The 19,420-nt window shown below is 38.7% G+C and overlaps 3 long non-coding RNA genes across 3 annotated transcripts; 1 reads left to right on the top strand and 2 right to left on the bottom strand.

The window, feature by feature from the left end:
- Positions 1-5,305: 5,305 nt before the first annotated feature.
- Positions 5,306-6,462, bottom strand: LOC146789197 (uncharacterized). The gene is made up of 3 exons (XR_014969769.1): positions 6,259-6,462; positions 6,075-6,159; positions 5,306-5,543 (listed from the first exon to the last, which is right to left on the bottom strand). It is a non-coding gene; the product is annotated as an uncharacterized LOC146789197 (long non-coding RNA).
- A 4,201-nt stretch (positions 6,463-10,663) lies between these two features.
- Positions 10,664-11,820, bottom strand: LOC146789196 (uncharacterized). Its single transcript, XR_014969768.1, has 3 exons — positions 11,617-11,820; positions 11,433-11,517; positions 10,664-10,901 (listed from the first exon to the last, which is right to left on the bottom strand). It is a non-coding gene; the product is annotated as an uncharacterized LOC146789196 (long non-coding RNA).
- A 3,514-nt stretch (positions 11,821-15,334) lies between these two features.
- On the top strand, positions 15,335-16,491 carry LOC146789195 (uncharacterized). Its single transcript, XR_014969767.1, has 3 exons — positions 15,335-15,538; positions 15,638-15,722; positions 16,254-16,491. It is a non-coding gene; the product is annotated as an uncharacterized LOC146789195 (long non-coding RNA).
- Positions 16,492-19,420: the final 2,929 nt, after the last annotated feature.

Below are 19,420 nucleotides of genomic sequence, written 5' to 3'. Positions count from 1 at the left end.
TGACATTTGAAAGTGGTGTGGCGTAAAATGATTGTCATACTGCACCGCAGTGAGCGAGTGTGCCGAATAACCTAAGGGGGGTTCATACTGCACTGCAGCGAGCGGAGGGAGGTTCGGGGGGGTTCTCTCCCCGAGAACATTTTGAAAAAAGAATGGACAAATGGTACATTTTCAAGCAAATTTGAGAAAGCAGGAAGGTTAATAAAGCAAATGGGAAATTACAGTCATTACATTAATAAAGAGATGTCATATAACATAGGTAGCTGTTTATTCAAGCTTTCTTTCACCCCATAGTCCAGCAGGGTCTTGATACAAGACAGATAAGAGAAGAAACAGTGTGGTCCTCGACCAAGAAGACACTCATATTTCGTTGGTAAGAAGTCAAAAGATTGGTCAAATTGAAAACCTGAAATGCAATATGCAATCCAACAATTTGCAAGTACATCTCATCTATGTCACATGATTGGAATTATGAATCACCAAATAAACTGAGCCACTGCAATCAAAAGCAACCAAAGTTGTGGCTCAAGGTTACATATTGGCAGAAACAGTATAAAACAGAAACACAGTCTAAATAACTATGAAAGTGACAAATATTGACCATGCAACTCAAACTCAGAAATTAAAGATCCAATTCACTGCCAAAGCAGGCCTCCCACGTGCCATTTCATGTGGGCTTAGTGCAGTCTACAATGCATGACTTACCAAAGCAAATTAACATTCTCTCATATTTAAAAATTCCTGTAGCAGACAAAATTTTAAGTTACCCCAAAGCTGGACAAGATTTTACATTCCGACATTCAATAGTCTCTTCCAGTGTCTGATTATAGTAGAGATAACTGTGTACGTATGCTCATACCTATATCTGTCTTACTTCCTATGTCCCTCTTTTTCTCTCTCTAGCTGAACATACTCGTTATACCCCTCTCTCTTTCTGCCACACTCTCATTATGGCTCTGCTTAGCTCCATCTCTCTCTGTTTCACCCCCTCTCTCTCGTTCTCTCTAACAATCCATCGCTTCTCTCTTCCACACACACTCTCTCTCATTCTGACTCTATATCTTTCTTTCAATTTTGCTTCATCTCTCTTGCTTTATTTATCAATCTATTCTCTCTCTTATGTTATCAATTACATCCAGGTTAGTTCCATTACACACCAGGCATGACATTTTGGTTTACAGGTGCGTTCTGTGTCTCTTTTCTCTTTGCTTTCCATTGACTTTATCTCCAAGTAGCTGTTTTCTCTCTTTCTATGCCTGTATCTCTTTCTGTCGTTTTATCTCTATCTACAGCCCTATTTCTTTAGGTCTGTCTTTCTCTTCTTTGCACCCTCTTTCACTCTGGGTCTGTCTCTTGATTTCTCTCTACTGTCTCCAGCAGTTTACCCCTTCCTCTCAACAATGCGAGAAATAAATTGTTTCACCCACCGTTTTTTTCTACCCCCACCACAACTCCCTAATGTCGGTGGTGCTTTGTGCCTGCATGTGTGTTGAATTGGTGCAAGTGGCATTTACAGCTGCTTTGCTGTCTAGGTGTGCAGACCCAGCTCTTTTTCATTCGTGAGTCCATCGGAGTCTATGCTTCTTTTCATGTATGTCCTGTGTACACGCAGTTGTCTTAGTGCATTTATTTCTGCATGCATGCTGTATGTGACTTTACTTTCCTACGTTAATGTTTTTTGCCTGTCATGCTCAGCTGCCCCCTGTAATGTACAGATCCTCTCTTAGAGCGATGTGTCTGTGTGCTGCTGTTACTCAGCAAAGCTCCCAGCTCTGCCCCCTGTAATGGTTGCTCCCTGATATGCTGGCGACTTCTGGCGACTTCTTGTTGTGTCGACTGTGCTGCCATCGCTTCATATCAGCTTTGCTAGTGCCATGCACAGGCACCCTATAATCTGTGCCCTCGATCAATGCTAATAACCACGCCAATGCAGGGAGGCGGGCAGAGAGAAATGGAGGGAACGCTCTGTGTGAAACATAGAAGGGGCGCGTGAGGGCGGAATGAGGATAATAACCCTGTGTGAGGAGCAGGAGTTGGACTGGGGGCATAACGGCTGCCTCTGCAGGGACTGGCGCAGAAGGGTTGTAAAACCCCAGCCCCCCACCCCCAACGCCCCAGGCGGGCCTCAGTTCAGCCGAAGACCAATGAATATTTGTAACTTATAAATATTCATTGATCTTCGGCTGAGCTGAGGCCCGAACATATAGTAAAGTTTGAGGCTCCTCGTCCCAGTCTGTAGGGATGTCCGTTATTTTCCTTTACACCACTCTGAGTTGGGCGCGGAACAGCAGTTGAAGGAGATGGATGCTTGACTTTTTTGGGAGGGGGGAGAAAATGATGTTCCGATCAGAGGGACTCGAGCATTACACAACCAGGCCCTCTCAGGACCCGGAAGAGAAGCAAGATGTTTCAAAGCAAGTTTTAAATGCATGAACATACACAGACCAACAACAAAAATGCCCACATTTACACGTAGACGAACTGCCTGATGTGCGTGCAAACAGTCAAACGGGCACCAATGCAGAACGACAATGAAACATATATGCCTCCGGGCACCTAGAACCAACAAACCTACAAGCAACCCACCAGGGCATAGAGAAGGCTGAGTGTGCGCGCACACAGACAGAAGTCCTGAACCGAGCAAGTTTTCGGGGCACAGCAGGCAATGTGGAGGAGTTGTAGAGTGAGGTGTGCAGCCAGTGGGGCCTGCTGGGATTCCGGGTAGAGCTCAACCGTCGAGCCGTGAAAGTCGGGGCCACTCTAAATCTTTAAGTGAACTGCCGTAAGTAAACGTTGCTGCGGAGAAAGCATCTCTGGTACACGAAATGTGTCTGTTTTTTTATTCACAAAAGTTGTGTCGGTCAGTAAAACTAGACATTGATTGCAGAAATACCGTAACCTACCCGAGATCTGGTGCTGCATACTTCACGACACGCTCCTGCTTCAATTAATAGTGCCGGACTGCCGTTGCCGGTGCGAGTGTGCTTCCTGATAAGGCGGGCTGGTGGCGTCGAATTTAAAAAAGGTTATGCACGCACGCTGCCGCCCGCCTGTCACAGCCACACATGACCAAATCCAAACCAATCAGAGGCCCCCACACACCGCAACGCAAAATGAAGGCATGGACTTGTAAATGGCTCAGCTCTTCACGGGGAGACACGGAGGGTGCGGATCTTATGAACACTGAACATTCTATTTTATTATTTTTTTGGCGCACGCTGTTGATGTGAGTTGGCAGTGGCAATCTGCTATAGACCCGGCCCTGATAAATAAGTGCCGGTGCTAAGCACCGGAAAGCACCGGCACAAATTAAGCCCTGATTATGGGTTTTGAGGAACCCATGAGGCGTAAGTGGGACGTCCTCTTGCCATGCCTTCTGTTTGCTTACAGAGAGGTGCCACAGAAGTCCTTAGGGTTCAGTCCCTTTGAACTGCTGTACGGCCATCCTGTAAGAGGACCTCTGAGTCTGGTGAAAGAAGGCCGGGAGAAAGCTCCCAGTAAACCTCCCCAGGATGTATATAGCTACACACAGGCCTTCATTAACCAGACTAGGCATTTCTGACAACTCGCTCAGGCGAATCTGTAAGCCAGCAAGGAAGAGATGAAACGGTGGTGTGATCAGAATGCCACTCTGATTGAGTTTCAGCCTGGACAAAAGGTTTTGGTCATGGCCCCAGTGGAGCCTTCTGCGCTCCAGGATGTGTGGACTGGACCATTAAGGTGGTGAAGTGCAAGAGCGACATCACCTACTTTGTGGACTTGCAGTTTCCTAGGAACCCTTTGAGGGTCCTACATGTGAACTACCTGAAGCCCCACTTGGAGAGGTCCGAAGTGGGCATGCTCCTAGCAACAGATGCTGGGATGGAAGAGTAGACTGAGCCTCATCCTGACCTCCTCTCTGTAAAGGAGCAAGATGGGTCAGTGGACGGTGTGAACCTCTCTAACTCCTTGACCCATGAGCAGCAGAGTGACTGTCGCCAACTGTTGGGACAGTTCCCTGACCTGTTCTCCTTGACCCCCGGTGTCACTCAATGGTGCGTCCATGATGTGGGCACCGGGGACAGTCCACCAGTAAGACATAAGGTTTACAGAGTGACTGACTGGGTCAGAGCTTGCAACAAGGAGGAGGTCTCCAAGATGTTGGCACTAGGGGTGGTTGAGCCCTTAGACAGCCTGGGGCCAGCCCAGTGGTCTTGGTCCCGAAGGCTGCTGCCCCCGGTGCCACACCAGAACTCCGGTTCTGTGTGAACTATCATGGGCTTAATTCCCCAGAGCTGATGAGCTCATTGATCGGGTGGGAGCTGCCAGGTACCTCAGTGCCTTTGACTTAACGTCTGGGTACTGGCAGTTCACCTTGACTGATGGGGCAAAAGAGAGTTCAGCATTCACCACACCAGATGGGCACTATCAATTCCTGGTGATGCTCTTTGGGATGAAGAATGCCCCTGCCACCTTTCTGTGGTTGGTCAACCAGGTGTTGGCTGGACTGGAGGATTTCAGTGCCGCCTACCTGGATGACATTGCAGTGTTCAGTGCCACTTGGGAGGAACATCTGCACCTCCTCTAGAAAGTGTTGAAGGCGCTGTAGAGGGTAGGCCTCACGATCAAGGCGAGTAAGTGCCAGATCGGGCAGAGTTCTGTACTTGGGACACCAGGTTAGGAGCGGCCAGGTGGCGCCCCTACAGCCCAAGAACGATACCATCCTGTCTTGGGAACCCCTCAAGACCCAGACAGAGGTGAGAGCCTTTTTAGGACTCACAGGGCATTACAGGAGTTTTGTCAAGGGGTATGGCAGCATTGTTGCACCCTTGACAGAGCTGACTTCCAGGAAGCAGCCCAAGAAAGTGAACTGGACTGATGCCTGCCAGAAAGCTTTTGATGCCCTGAAATCTGCCATGAACTTTCAAAAGAAAAGGGGAAAACCCATACTAACCCTTTGGTGTCTGGGTACTTAAACAGGTAGACAGGAAAAACTAACACCTAGGGATTAATAATATAGCTATGTTATGGTGACGAGAAAAATCAAATATCTCCTCCCTTGAGTTAATTAATCCTCAAAAATAGACTATGTTCTTTTTATTTTCACTAGTCATACATAGAAAATCCGACCCAACAATGAATATATCTTTCCTTAGATCTGCATCTAAGTGTATTTATTGTTTTATATTTCACCAAACATATATAAGAAGATTAATCTTTTAGACATATATACAAAAACATTTGTAATATTTACATTCTTTTCTCGAAAAAATCAATATACATATACATCTATACGACCCTATACTTGAATTTGGATGCTTGTAGGATTAATCTGTTCCAGCATTCCTTTGTAATGAAGAACAAAACCAAAATGAGAACTCTAGAGATCTTTTTTCATCTTGATCTCTACTTTCTTAAGAGTACTCTGCTAGACATCAATCAAAACAAAATTTAATCAATTAACTGGATGTCTTCCAATTCGTTGTCGACGCGTTTCAGCCCAAAGAATTTTAAGGCCTCATCAGGACTAGGGTACACGTATATTCGATTTCATCAAAATTCACCTATAAATGCAAGTTCAATATATCTGTATTACTATATTTTATATACAATATAATACAAACCTATATCCTTATTTACACTATATATACACATTGGAGCAAAAGGACGGATCATGCTGTCTCATATTTACAAACAAGAACACGTTTCTTAAAAGAATCACTGAAGTGGCGGGCAAATATATCCCGATTCAAATGTGTCAAATATGAACATAATAGTGCACTAAACACCACTGTGTGTCAATTATCTTTAGAGATGCAAATATAAAAGAAGAAATAATAAAGAAACAATATTTTAAACTAAAATCTCAATGTATATATATATATCCCACCTCTGCAACTGAGGGGAATATAGCCTTACGAAATGCAATATTTCTTAAATAAGCAAGTACCGAAGAAAGACTTTTAATATAGTATCTGCGGCACCTTGATTCACAACTACATTCATAGCGAATGGTGTGGTTCCATAGCAAAAATCAATTCATGGAAAAGCACTCCAACCATCTTAACCCTGATGTACACACACTCTAAACTTACTAATGGAATCCGTGCTGTCGAGGCGTTTCGTAAAAATATATTCATAATGGACTTCTCCAAGCTTTCATTCAATGGAAAGTCATGACTACAAAACAAAAAAAGAAGGATTTCTAACCGTAAATTTCCTTAATTTATTATAATTATACACATCCAGGCAAAACCAAGATTAAATTAAAAGGCCTACCTTATCAAAAGGACTTAAGTTGTACGCCCGTGATAGCCTTAGTTCCTATCAAGAAATCTCTGCGGGACAATAGACCACAAACGTCGGTTCTGCCAAAGTTACAAAACATATAGTTATACTCGAGACCCACGTCGATGACTAAATGTCTAATAAGGAAAGGTGTAGTTTCTTTGTCGTTTCTCACCTTATTATTCCAAATCCTTTCGTCCTAACTCCTCGTCAAACTTCCTCGCGTTTACCAGCATCAGGAAGCGCGTAATACGCCAGCGGGATTATATCCGGCTTGAGGAGGGACTAGAGCTAGAAAACGGACTATATTCCGCCGTAAGGGAAATGGAGGGCAGACTATCCATAACATCAGGGTCGCTAGCGATCATAATAAACACCCGAATGTTACTTCTAATTCAATTAGAACCTTGTAATACCACTTGTAGGTAATTTGTTCAAAAAATAAAATTAAAATAATACAGAGAAAATATGATAATAAATATTAAATAAATATAAAGAAAAGTCACCTTATAGCCCAGTGTGCACCCGCCACTCCTTACAGTCTGTTTTTACATATATCAGTTCATCATCTGACAATTTTTATACCAAATTATATTATTGGACCCTGTATCATAGAAATAACGAAGAATAACTCACATACTAAATGCTTTATTTGCCACTGCCGTGTTCTAATGCAATAATGACCATATTTCATCTCTGTCATTCAATCCCACAACTGTAGTGTGATATTTTTCAATCAGTCTGGCTTCCAATCTATTTAGCCTAGTCTGAAGTTGGCTTTTTTCCAGGTTGCCCACTAAGCAGAGTACTGACCATTTAAAGTCATTTTCCGAATGATTAAAAGTCTGGAAATGTTGTACTAACGGAGCACCTTGAACTTTACATTTTATTCGCGACTTATGTTGCAGTATTCGTTTTTTCATTTGTTGTATAGTCTGCCCAATGTAGTATTTATTACATGGGCATCTGATGCAATAAATTGCATTTTTGGAATTGCAATTAGAAAAAACTTTTTGATGATGTATTTGGTCATTGATAGTCAATTCTTTGGAATCCTCTGTTAGACAACATGCCGAACAATTCTGGCATCTATAATGGCCCACTACAGGTGGTAAGTTCAAAAGATTTCTAAGATCTTTTTTAGGGGGGACAGTTAGTCTATTTGCCTTCACCAGTTGTTGCCGGATATTTCTACCCTTTTTAAAAGCAAACAGAGGTTTAGGAATTCCCAGGCTTTCAATCAGTTTCCAATTCTTTTGGACAATCTTTTTAATTTTGTTTGCCTTGGGGTCGTATGTCAATACACAAGTCAAGGGGGTATTTTTGTCTTTTTCTTTTGGTGTTAGTAATTCCTCCCTTGGAGTATACCAAGCTCTTTTTAGCGCACCTTTCACAAGTTTTTTGGGGTATCCTCGTGCTATCAATTTCTCTTTGAGGGTCTCTGCATTCATAAAATAATCTGATTTATTGGTACAGTTTCTCCTGATACGGAGAAACTGTCCATATGGCAGATTCTCCTTTAATGTGCGCGGATGACAGCTTGTAAAGTGTAGTAAGGTGTTTCGATCTGTGGGTTTGGTGTATAGACACACTCCTAGTTTGTCAATTTCTTGTTGGATGAATACATCCAAAAAGTTGATCTTCATATGGTCAAAGCTCATTGTAAACTTGAATTCCATTGTCCTAAAGTTCAACCAATTGTGGAATTCCTTTAGTTGAGAATCATTTCCTGCCCAAATCATAAAAATATCATCTATATAGCGACACCAAAACCCCACATGATGTTTATAGGGATTGGTGTCGCCATATATCCATCTTTTTTCAAATTCCGCCATCACCAAATTAGCTATTTCAGGCGAAAAACTGCAGCCCATAGCTACCCCAGAAATTTGGAGATATAGGTCCCCTTTAAAATTGAAAAAATTGTTTTTCAAACACAAGCTAGCCAATGCTACTAGAAATTCTGTTGGAACTTGATGAGGGCGGTCTCTTTTGTCAAGGTGGTATTCCATCACAGCCAATGCCTCTTCTTGCGGAATATTCGTATATAGAGATTCGATATCAAAGGATACCAAGAGTTGTTTTTCTTTATCATAAGGTAATCCTTCAATCTTTGATATCAAATCCATAGTGTCTCTTATATACGAAGGGGTCTCTTTCACCAATGGGATTAGAAAGGTGTCAATATATTTGGCTAATGGCTCCAAGATAGACCCACAGGCAGACACAATGGGTCTGCCTGGTGGATCTATCAAGGTTTTATGAACCTTCGGCAAAACATATATATTAGGTGTTTTAGTATTGTCATTATTCAAGTATTCAAATTCATTTTTGCATAGCCATCCTTCCTCCAAACCCTCCTTGGTAATCTCCATGATTTTAGATTTTAAATCCAGTGTGGGATTAATGTTTAGTGCTCTGTAATGCAAGGGATTAGATAATTGACGAATTATTTCTTGGTCGTATTTTTCTGTATCCCACAGAACGATTCCTCCCCCCTTGTCAGCCGGCTTGATTATAATCGCCGGATTATTAGACAGGTCTCTTAGGGCTTGAAATTCATTTTTAGAGCAGTTAACATTATAGAAAATTTTCTTTTTTTGTAGACTGTCTAATTCACGTAAGACTTGTTCCTCAAAGATTAGAATTTCTGCTGGTAAAAATATACTTTCTGGAACAAAGTTTGACTTCTTTCGCAAACCACTTATGTTAATTTGTTCATTGCTCTCTCTTTCTAGGAAAAATGCTTTCAGTCTGACTTTTCTGAGAAAGTGTAAGATTTCAGTTTTTGTGTCTACGGGATTTTGTAACGTGGTTGGAACAAAGGATAGGCCTTTACTTAAAATCATCAACTCAGTTTGGGTAGGAGTGTATTTGGACAAATTATAAATGGGTATCGTTTCTATTTTGTCCACTTGTGCAGTATCCCATCTATTTAACGTCTGTATGTTTTCTTGCGGGTTCTGAACGTCTCTGAATCCTGATTTTGGTACTGATCCGGGGTCTGGTATTGGCCCTGTTGTTGATACTGGCTTGGTTGAGTGTTGAAATTTCGCCATCTTGCTCCTCCTCCCCTGCCTCGATATCTGCCTCTGCCAAAAAAAGGTTGGGATCTAGGGTACTGAGAATAGTTCTGATAACTGTTGTATGACCCTTGATCTGAATCAGAGGATGTATCAGAAAACGTGATGAACCTATTTCTTGACCTACCTCTGTATTGTGAGTTTATTGAACTTGGATTATTATTTTGATAAAAATCCTCCTTCAAATACGGATATGTCTCTTCCAGTTTAAAGTTTTTGATGTCTCTAGTTACTTTCGTGGTTTTTTGATTAGTGGTGTGTATCTTGAAATCTGCAATTGTTTTTTCGACTGTTTCAAGCAAAGATTTACTATCTTTTATCGTGTTATCTCCTAGAATTTCTTGTTCCAATAACTGAATTTCCTTCAATTCTTCGTCATTTAATCTAAGGGCAGTTTCTATAGACAATGCCATCCAGTCCCTAGAGCATTTTGTTCCTACTCCCCCAAATTTACCCAAATATACCTTATCTGTAATAAAGATTACTGGGATATTTCTCACTTGGAGGCCTACTGGGACAGTGTTATTTTTTAGATGTTCCAAAAGAACCTGAGCGTGTAATTGGGTTCTTATGTTTTTCTTTTTCAGTTGTTTTAATCTTTCAATTTTGTCAATGTTTAATACTTGAGTCGCACATTGATCTCCACTTAACAATGAGGGAATCTTACACAGAGCACTAATTTCTTCTTCGGTATAACTAACCAATACAGGTTCTGTCATGTCAATGAATATCTGTTCCCTTGTCAATTTGTATGCTCCAATGTGAAAAAAGAAGAAGAAATATTTATCAAAGTAGGGAAGAATAAGTATGGCTAACAATTTCTTTTATTTTCTTTTCAATACTACTCATCAATGATGTAGAGTTATTTCAATTGTATACCCTCACACTTAACCAAGTGCAATCACAAACTTTCAAAAGAAAAGGGGAAAACCCATACTAACCCTTTGGTGTCTGGGTACTTAAACAGGTAGACAGGAAAAACTAACACCTAGGGATTAATAATATAGCTATGTTATGGTGACGAGAAAAATCAAATATCTCCTCCCTTGAGTTAATTAATCCTCAAAAATAGACTATGTTCTTTTTATTTTCACTAGTCATACATAGAAAATCCGACCCAACAATGAATATATCTTTCCTTAGATCTGCATCTAAGTGTATTTATTGTTTTATATTTCACCAAACATATATAAGAAGATTAATCTTTTAGACATATATACAAAAACATTTGTAATATTTACATTCTTTTCTCGAAAAAATCAATATACATATACATCTATACGACCCTATACTTGAATTTGGATGCTTGTAGGATTAATCTGTTCCAGCATTCCTTTGTAATGAAGAACAAAACCAAAATGAGAACTCTAGAGATCTTTTTTCATCTTGATCTCTACTTTCTTAAGAGTACTCTGCTAGACATCAATCAAAACAAAATTTAATCAATTAACTGGATGTCTTCCAATTCGTTGTCGACGCGTTTCAGCCCAAAGAATTTTAAGGCCTCATCAGGACTAGGGTACACGTATATTCGATTTCATCAAAATTCACCTATAAATGCAAGTTCAATATATCTGTATTACTATATTTTATATACAATATAATACAAACCTATATCCTTATTTACACTATATATACACATTGGAGCAAAAGGACGGATCATGCTGTCTCATATTTACAAACAAGAACACGTTTCTTAAAAGAATCACTGAAGTGGCGGGCAAATATATCCCGATTCAAATGTGTCAAATATGAACATAATAGTGCACTAAACACCACTGTGTGTCAATTATCTTTAGAGATGCAAATATAAAAGAAGAAATAATAAAGAAACAATATTTTAAACTAAAATCTCAATGTATATATATATATCCCACCTCTGCAACTGAGGGGAATATAGCCTTACGAAATGCAATATTTCTTAAATAAGCAAGTACCGAAGAAAGACTTTTAATATAGTATCTGCGGCACCTTGATTCACAACTACATTCATAGCGAATGGTGTGGTTCCATAGCAAAAATCAATTCATGGAAAAGCACTCCAACCATCTTAACCCTGATGTACACACACTCTAAACTTACTAATGGAATCCGTGCTGTCGAGGCGTTTCGTAAAAATATATTCATAATGGACTTCTCCAAGCTTTCATTCAATGGAAAGTCATGACTACAAAACAAAAAAAGAAGGATTTCTAACCGTAAATTTCCTTAATTTATTATAATTATACACATCCAGGCAAAACCAAGATTAAATTAAAAGGCCTACCTTATCAAAAGGACTTAAGTTGTACGCCCGTGATAGCCTTAGTTCCTATCAAGAAATCTCTGCGGGACAATAGACCACAAACGTCGGTTCTGCCAAAGTTACAAAACATATAGTTATACTCGAGACCCACGTCGATGACTAAATGTCTAATAAGGAAAGGTGTAGTTTCTTTGTCGTTTCTCACCTTATTATTCCAAATCCTTTCGTCCTAACTCCTCGTCAAACTTCCTCGCGTTTACCAGCATCAGGAAGCGCGTAATACGCCAGCGGGATTATATCCGGCTTGAGGAGGGACTAGAGCTAGAAAACGGACTATATTCCGCCGTAAGGGAAATGGAGGGCAGACTATCCATAACATCAGGGTCGCTAGCGATCATAATAAACACCCGAATGTTACTTCTAATTCAATTAGAACCTTGTAATACCACTTGTAGGTAATTTGTTCAAAAAATAAAATTAAAATAATACAGAGAAAATATGATAATAAATATTAAATAAATATAAAGAAAAGTCACCTTATAGCCCAGTGTGCACCCGCCACTCCTTACAGTCTGTTTTTACATATATCAGTTCATCATCTGACAATTTTTATACCAAATTATATTATTGGACCCTGTATCATAGAAATAACGAAGAATAACTCACATACTAAATGCTTTATTTGCCACTGCCGTGTTCTAATGCAATAATGACCATATTTCATCTCTGTCATTCAATCCCACAACTGTAGTGTGATATTTTTCAATCAGTCTGGCTTCCAATCTATTTAGCCTAGTCTGAAGTTGGCTTTTTTCCAGGTTGCCCACTAAGCAGAGTACTGACCATTTAAAGTCATTTTCCGAATGATTAAAAGTCTGGAAATGTTGTACTAACGGAGCACCTTGAACTTTACATTTTATTCGCGACTTATGTTGCAGTATTCGTTTTTTCATTTGTTGTATAGTCTGCCCAATGTAGTATTTATTACATGGGCATCTGATGCAATAAATTGCATTTTTGGAATTGCAATTAGAAAAAACTTTTTGATGATGTATTTGGTCATTGATAGTCAATTCTTTGGAATCCTCTGTTAGACAACATGCCGAACAATTCTGGCATCTATAATGGCCCACTACAGGTGGTAAGTTCAAAAGATTTCTAAGATCTTTTTTAGGGGGGACAGTTAGTCTATTTGCCTTCACCAGTTGTTGCCGGATATTTCTACCCTTTTTAAAAGCAAACAGAGGTTTAGGAATTCCCAGGCTTTCAATCAGTTTCCAATTCTTTTGGACAATCTTTTTAATTTTGTTTGCCTTGGGGTCGTATGTCAATACACAAGTCAAGGGGGTATTTTTGTCTTTTTCTTTTGGTGTTAGTAATTCCTCCCTTGGAGTATACCAAGCTCTTTTTAGCGCACCTTTCACAAGTTTTTTGGGGTATCCTCGTGCTATCAATTTCTCTTTGAGGGTCTCTGCATTCATAAAATAATCTGATTTATTGGTACAGTTTCTCCTGATACGGAGAAACTGTCCATATGGCAGATTCTCCTTTAATGTGCGCGGATGACAGCTTGTAAAGTGTAGTAAGGTGTTTCGATCTGTGGGTTTGGTGTATAGACACACTCCTAGTTTGTCAATTTCTTGTTGGATGAATACATCCAAAAAGTTGATCTTCATATGGTCAAAGCTCATTGTAAACTTGAATTCCATTGTCCTAAAGTTCAACCAATTGTGGAATTCCTTTAGTTGAGAATCATTTCCTGCCCAAATCATAAAAATATCATCTATATAGCGACACCAAAACCCCACATGATGTTTATAGGGATTGGTGTCGCCATATATCCATCTTTTTTCAAATTCCGCCATCACCAAATTAGCTATTTCAGGCGAAAAACTGCAGCCCATAGCTACCCCAGAAATTTGGAGATATAGGTCCCCTTTAAAATTGAAAAAATTGTTTTTCAAACACAAGCTAGCCAATGCTACTAGAAATTCTGTTGGAACTTGATGAGGGCGGTCTCTTTTGTCAAGGTGGTATTCCATCACAGCCAATGCCTCTTCTTGCGGAATATTCGTATATAGAGATTCGATATCAAAGGATACCAAGAGTTGTTTTTCTTTATCATAAGGTAATCCTTCAATCTTTGATATCAAATCCATAGTGTCTCTTATATACGAAGGGGTCTCTTTCACCAATGGGATTAGAAAGGTGTCAATATATTTGGCTAATGGCTCCAAGATAGACCCACAGGCAGACACAATGGGTCTGCCTGGTGGATCTATCAAGGTTTTATGAACCTTCGGCAAAACATATATATTAGGTGTTTTAGTATTGTCATTATTCAAGTATTCAAATTCATTTTTGCATAGCCATCCTTCCTCCAAACCCTCCTTGGTAATCTCCATGATTTTAAATTTTAAATCCAGTGTGGGATTAATGTTTAGTGCTCTGTAATGCAAGGGATTAGATAATTGACGAATTATTTCTTGGTCGTATTTTTCTGTATCCCACAGAACGATTCCTCCCCCCTTGTCAGCCGGCTTGATTATAATCGCCGGATTATTAGACAGGTCTCTTAGGGCTTGAAATTCATTTTTAGAGCAGTTAACATTATAGAAAATTTTCTTTTTTTGTAGACTGTCTAATTCACGTAAGACTTGTTCCTCAAAGATTAGAATTTCTGCTGGAAACTGATTGAAAGCCTGGGAATTCCTAAACCTCTGTTTGCTTTTAAAAAGGGTAGAAATATCCGGCAACAACTGGTGAAGGCAAATAGACTAACTGTCCCCCCTAAAAAAGATCTTAGAAATCTTTTGAACTTACCACCTGTAGTGGGCCATTATAGATGCCAGAATTGTTCGGCATGTTGTCTAACAGAGGATTCCAAAGAATTGACTATCAATGACCAAATACATCATCAAAAAGTTTTTTCTAATTGCAATTCCAAAAATGCAATTTATTGCATCAGATGCCCATGTAATAAATACTACATTGGGCAGACTATACAACAAATGAAAAAACGAATACTGCAACATAAGTCGCGAATAAAATGTAAAGTTCAAGGTGCTCCGTTAGTACAACATTTCCAGACTTTTAATCATTCGGAAAATGACTTTAAATGGTCAGTACTCTGCTTAGTGGGCAACCTGGAAAAAAGCCAACTTCAGACTAGGCTAAATAGATTGGAAGCCAGACTGATTGAAAAATATCACACTACAGTTGTGGGATTGAATGACAGAGATGAAATATGGTCATTATTGCATTAGAACACGGCAGTGGCAAATAAAGCATTTAGTATGTGAGTTATTCTTCGTTATTTCTATGATACAGGGTCCAATAATATAATTTGGTATAAAAATTGTCAGATGATGAACTGATATATGTAAAAACAGACTGTAAGGAGTGGCGGGTGCACACTGGGCTATAAGGTGACTTTTCTTTATATTTATTTAATATTTATTATCATATTTTCTCTGTATTATTTTAATTTTATTTTTTGAACAAATTACCTACAAGTGGTATTACAAGGTTCTAATTGAATTAGAAGTAACATTCGGGTGTTTATTATGATCGCTAGCGACCCTGATGTTATGGATAGTCTGCCCTCCATTTCCCTTACGGCGGAATATAGTCCGTTTTCTAGCTCTAGTCCCTCCTCAAGCCGGATATAATCCCGCTGGCGTATTACGCGCTTCCTGATGCTGGTAAACGCGAGGAAGTTTGACGAGGAGTTAGGACGAAAGGATTTGGAATAATAAGGTGAGAAACGACAAAGAAACTACACCTTTCCTTATTAGACATTTAGTCATCGACGTGGGTCTCGAGTATAACTATATGTTTTGTAACTTTGGCAGAACCGACGTTTGTGGTCTATTGTCCCGCAGAGATTTCTTGATAGGAACTAAGGCTATCACGGGCGTACAACTTAAGTCCTTTTGATAAGGTAGGCCTTTTAATTTAATCTTGGTTTTGCCTGGATGTGTATAATTATAATAAATTAAGGAAATTTACGGTTAGAAATCCTTCTTTTTTTGTTTTGTAGTCATGACTTTCCATTGAATGAAAGCTTGGAGAAGTCCATTATGAATATATTTTTACGAAACGCCTCGACAGCACGGATTCCATTAGTAAGTTTAGAGTGTGTGTACATCAGGGTTAAGATGGTTGGAGTGCTTTTCCATGAATTGATTTTTGCTATGGAACCACACCATTCGCTATGAATGTAGTTGTGAATCAAGGTGCCGCAGATACTATATTAAAAGTCTTTCTTCGGTACTTGCTTATTTAAGAAATATTGCATTTCGTAAGGCTATATTCCCCTCAGTTGCAGAGGTGGGATATATATATATACATTGAGATTTTAGTTTAAAATATTGTTTCTTTATTATTTCTTCTTTTATATTTGCATCTCTAAAGATAATTGACACACAGTGGTGTTTAGTGCACTATTATGTTCATATTTGACACATTTGAATCGGGATATATTTGCCCGCCACTTCAGTGATTCTTTTAAGAAACGTGTTCTTGTTTGTAAATATGAGACAGCATGATCCGTCCTTTTGCTCCAATGTGTATATATAGTGTAAATAAGGATATAGGTTTGTATTATATTGTATATAAAATATAGTAATACAGATATATTGAACTTGCATTTATAGGTGAATTTTGATGAAATCGAATATACGTGTACCCTAGTCCTGATGAGGCCTTAAAATTCTTTGGGCTGAAACGCGTCGACAACGAATTGGAAGACATCCAGTTAATTGATTAAATTTTGTTTTGATTGATGTCTAGCAGAGTACTCTTAAGAAAGTAGAGATCAAGATGAAAAAAGATCTCTAGAGTTCTCATTTTGGTTTTGTTCTTCATTACAAAGGAATGCTGGAACAGATTAATCCTACAAGCATCCAAATTCAAGTATAGGGTCGTATAGATGTATATGTATATTGATTTTTTCGAGAAAAGAATGTAAATATTACAAATGTTTTTGTATATATGTCTAAAAGATTAATCTTCTTATATATGTTTGGTGAAATATAAAACAATAAATACACTTAGATGCAGATCTAAGGAAAGATATATTCATTGTTGGGTCGGATTTTCTATGTATGACTAGTGAAAATAAAAAGAACATAGTCTATTTTTGAGGATTAATTAACTCAAGGGAGGAGATATTTGATTTTTCTCGTCACCATAACATAGCTATATTATTAATCCCTAGGTGTTAGTTTTTCCTGTCTACCTGTTTAAGTACCCAGACACCAAAGGGTTAGTATGGGTTTTCCCCTTTTCTTTTGAAAGTTTGTGATTGCACTTGGTTAAGTGTGAGGGTATACAATTGAAATAACTCTACATCATTGATGAGTAGTATTGAAAAGAAAATAAAAGAAATTGTTAGCCATACTTATTCTTCCCTACTTTGATAAATATTTCTTCTTCTTTTTTCACATTGGAGCATACAAATTGACAAGGGAACAGATATTCATTGACATGACAGAACCTGTATTGGTTAGTTATACCGAAGAAGAAATTAGTGCTCTGTGTAAGATTCCCTCATTGTTAAGTGGAGATCAATGTGCGACTCAAGTATTAAACATTGACAAAATTGAAAGATTAAAACAACTGAAAAAGAAAAACATAAGAACCCAATTACACGCTCAGGTTCTTTTGGAACATCTAAAAAATAACACTGTCCCAGTAGGCCTCCAAGTGAGAAATATCCCAGTAATCTTTATTACAGATAAGGTATATTTGGGTAAATTTGGGGGAGTAGGAACAAAATGCTCTAGGGACTGGATGGCATTGTCTATAGAAACTGCCCTTAGATTAAATGACGAAGAATTGAAGGAAATTCAGTTATTGGAACAAGAAATTCTAGGAGATAACACGATAAAAGATAGTAAATCTTTGCTTGAAACAGTCGAAAAAACAATTGCAGATTTCAAGATACACACCACTAATCAAAAAACCACGAAAGTAACTAGAGACATCAAAAACTTTAAACTGGAAGAGACATATCCGTATTTGAAGGAGGATTTTTATCAAAATAATAATCCAAGTTCAATAAACTCACAATACAGAGGTAGGTCAAGAAATAGGTTCATCACGTTTTCTGATACATCCTCTGATTCAGATCAAGGGTCATACAACAGTTATCAGAACTATTCTCAGTACCCTAGATCCCAACCTTTTTTTGGCAGAGGCAGATATCGAGGCAGGGGAGGAGGAGCAAGATGGCGAAATTTCAACACTCAACCAAGCCAGTATCAACAACAGGGCCAATACCAGACCCCGGATCAGTACCAAAATCAGGATTCAGAGACGTTCAGAACCCGCAAGAAAACATACAGACGTTAAATAGATGGGATACTGCACAAGTGGACAAAATAGAAACGATACCCATTTATAATTTGTCCAAATACACTCCTACCCAAACTGAGTTGATGATTTTAAGTAAAGGCCTATCCTTTGTTCCAACCACGTTACAAAATCCCGTAGACACAAAAACTGAAATCTTACACTTTCTCAGAAAAGTCAGACTGAAAGCATTTTTCCTAGAAAGAGAGAGCAATGAACAAATTAACATAAGTGGTTTGCGAAAGAAGTCAAACTTTGTTCCAGAAAGTATATTTTTACCAGCAGAAATTCTAATCTTTGAGGAACAAGTCTTACGTGAATTAGACAGTCTACAAAAAAAGAAAATTTTCTATAATGTTAACTGCTCTAAAAATGAATTTCAAGCCCTAAGAGACCTGTCTAATAATCCGGCGATTATAATCAAGCCGGCTGACAAGGGGGGAGGAATCGTTCTGTGGGATACAGAAAAATACGACCAAGAAATAATTCGTCAATTATCTAATCCCTTGCATTACAGAGCACTAAACATTAATCCCACACTGGATTTAAAATCTAAAATCATGGAGATTACCAAGGAGGGTTTGGAGGAAGGATGGCTATGCAAAAATGAATTTGAATACTTGAATAATGACAATACTAAAACACCTAATATATATGTTTTGCCGAAGGTTCATAAAACCTTGATAGATCCACCAGGCAGACCCATTGTGTCTGCCTGTGGGTCTATCTTGGAGCCATTAGCCAAATATATTGACACCTTTCTAATCCCATTGGTGAAAGAGACCCCTTCGTATATAAGAGACACTATGGATTTGATATCAAAGATTGAAGGATTACCTTATGATAAAGAAAAACAACTCTTGGTATCCTTTGATATCGAATCTCTATATACGAATATTCCGCAAGAAGAGGCATTGGCTGTGATGGAATACCACCTTGACAAAAGAGACCGCCCTCATCAAGTTCCAACAGAATTTCTAGTAGCATTGGCTAGCTTGTGTTTGAAAAACAATTTTTTCAATTTTAAAGGGGACCTATATCTCCAAATTTCTGGGGTAGCTATGGGCTGCAGTTTTTCGCCTGAAATAGCTAATTTGGTGATGGCGGAATTTGAAAAAAGATGGATATATGGCGACACCAATCCCTATAAACATCATGTGGGGTTTTGGTGTCGCTATATAGATGATATTTTTATGATTTGGGCAGGAAATGATTCTCAACTAAAGGAATTCCACAATTGGTTGAACTTTAGGACAATGGAATTCAAGTTTACAATGAGCTTTGACCATATGAAGATCAACTTTTTGGATGTATTCATCCAACAAGAAATTGACAAACTAGGAGTGTGTCTATACACCAAACCCACAGATCGAAACACCTTACTACACTTTACAAGCTGTCATCCGCGCACATTAAAGGAGAATCTGCCATATGGACAGTTTCTCCGTATCAGGAGAAACTGTACCAA

This window comes from Triturus cristatus, chromosome 10, assembly GCF_964204655.1.
Source record: "Triturus cristatus chromosome 10, aTriCri1.1, whole genome shotgun sequence".
Lineage (NCBI taxonomy): Eukaryota > Metazoa > Chordata > Amphibia > Caudata > Salamandridae > Triturus > Triturus cristatus.
The sequence above is the reverse complement of the archived record's forward strand: the minus strand, read 5'-3'. Positions and strand labels throughout refer to the sequence as shown.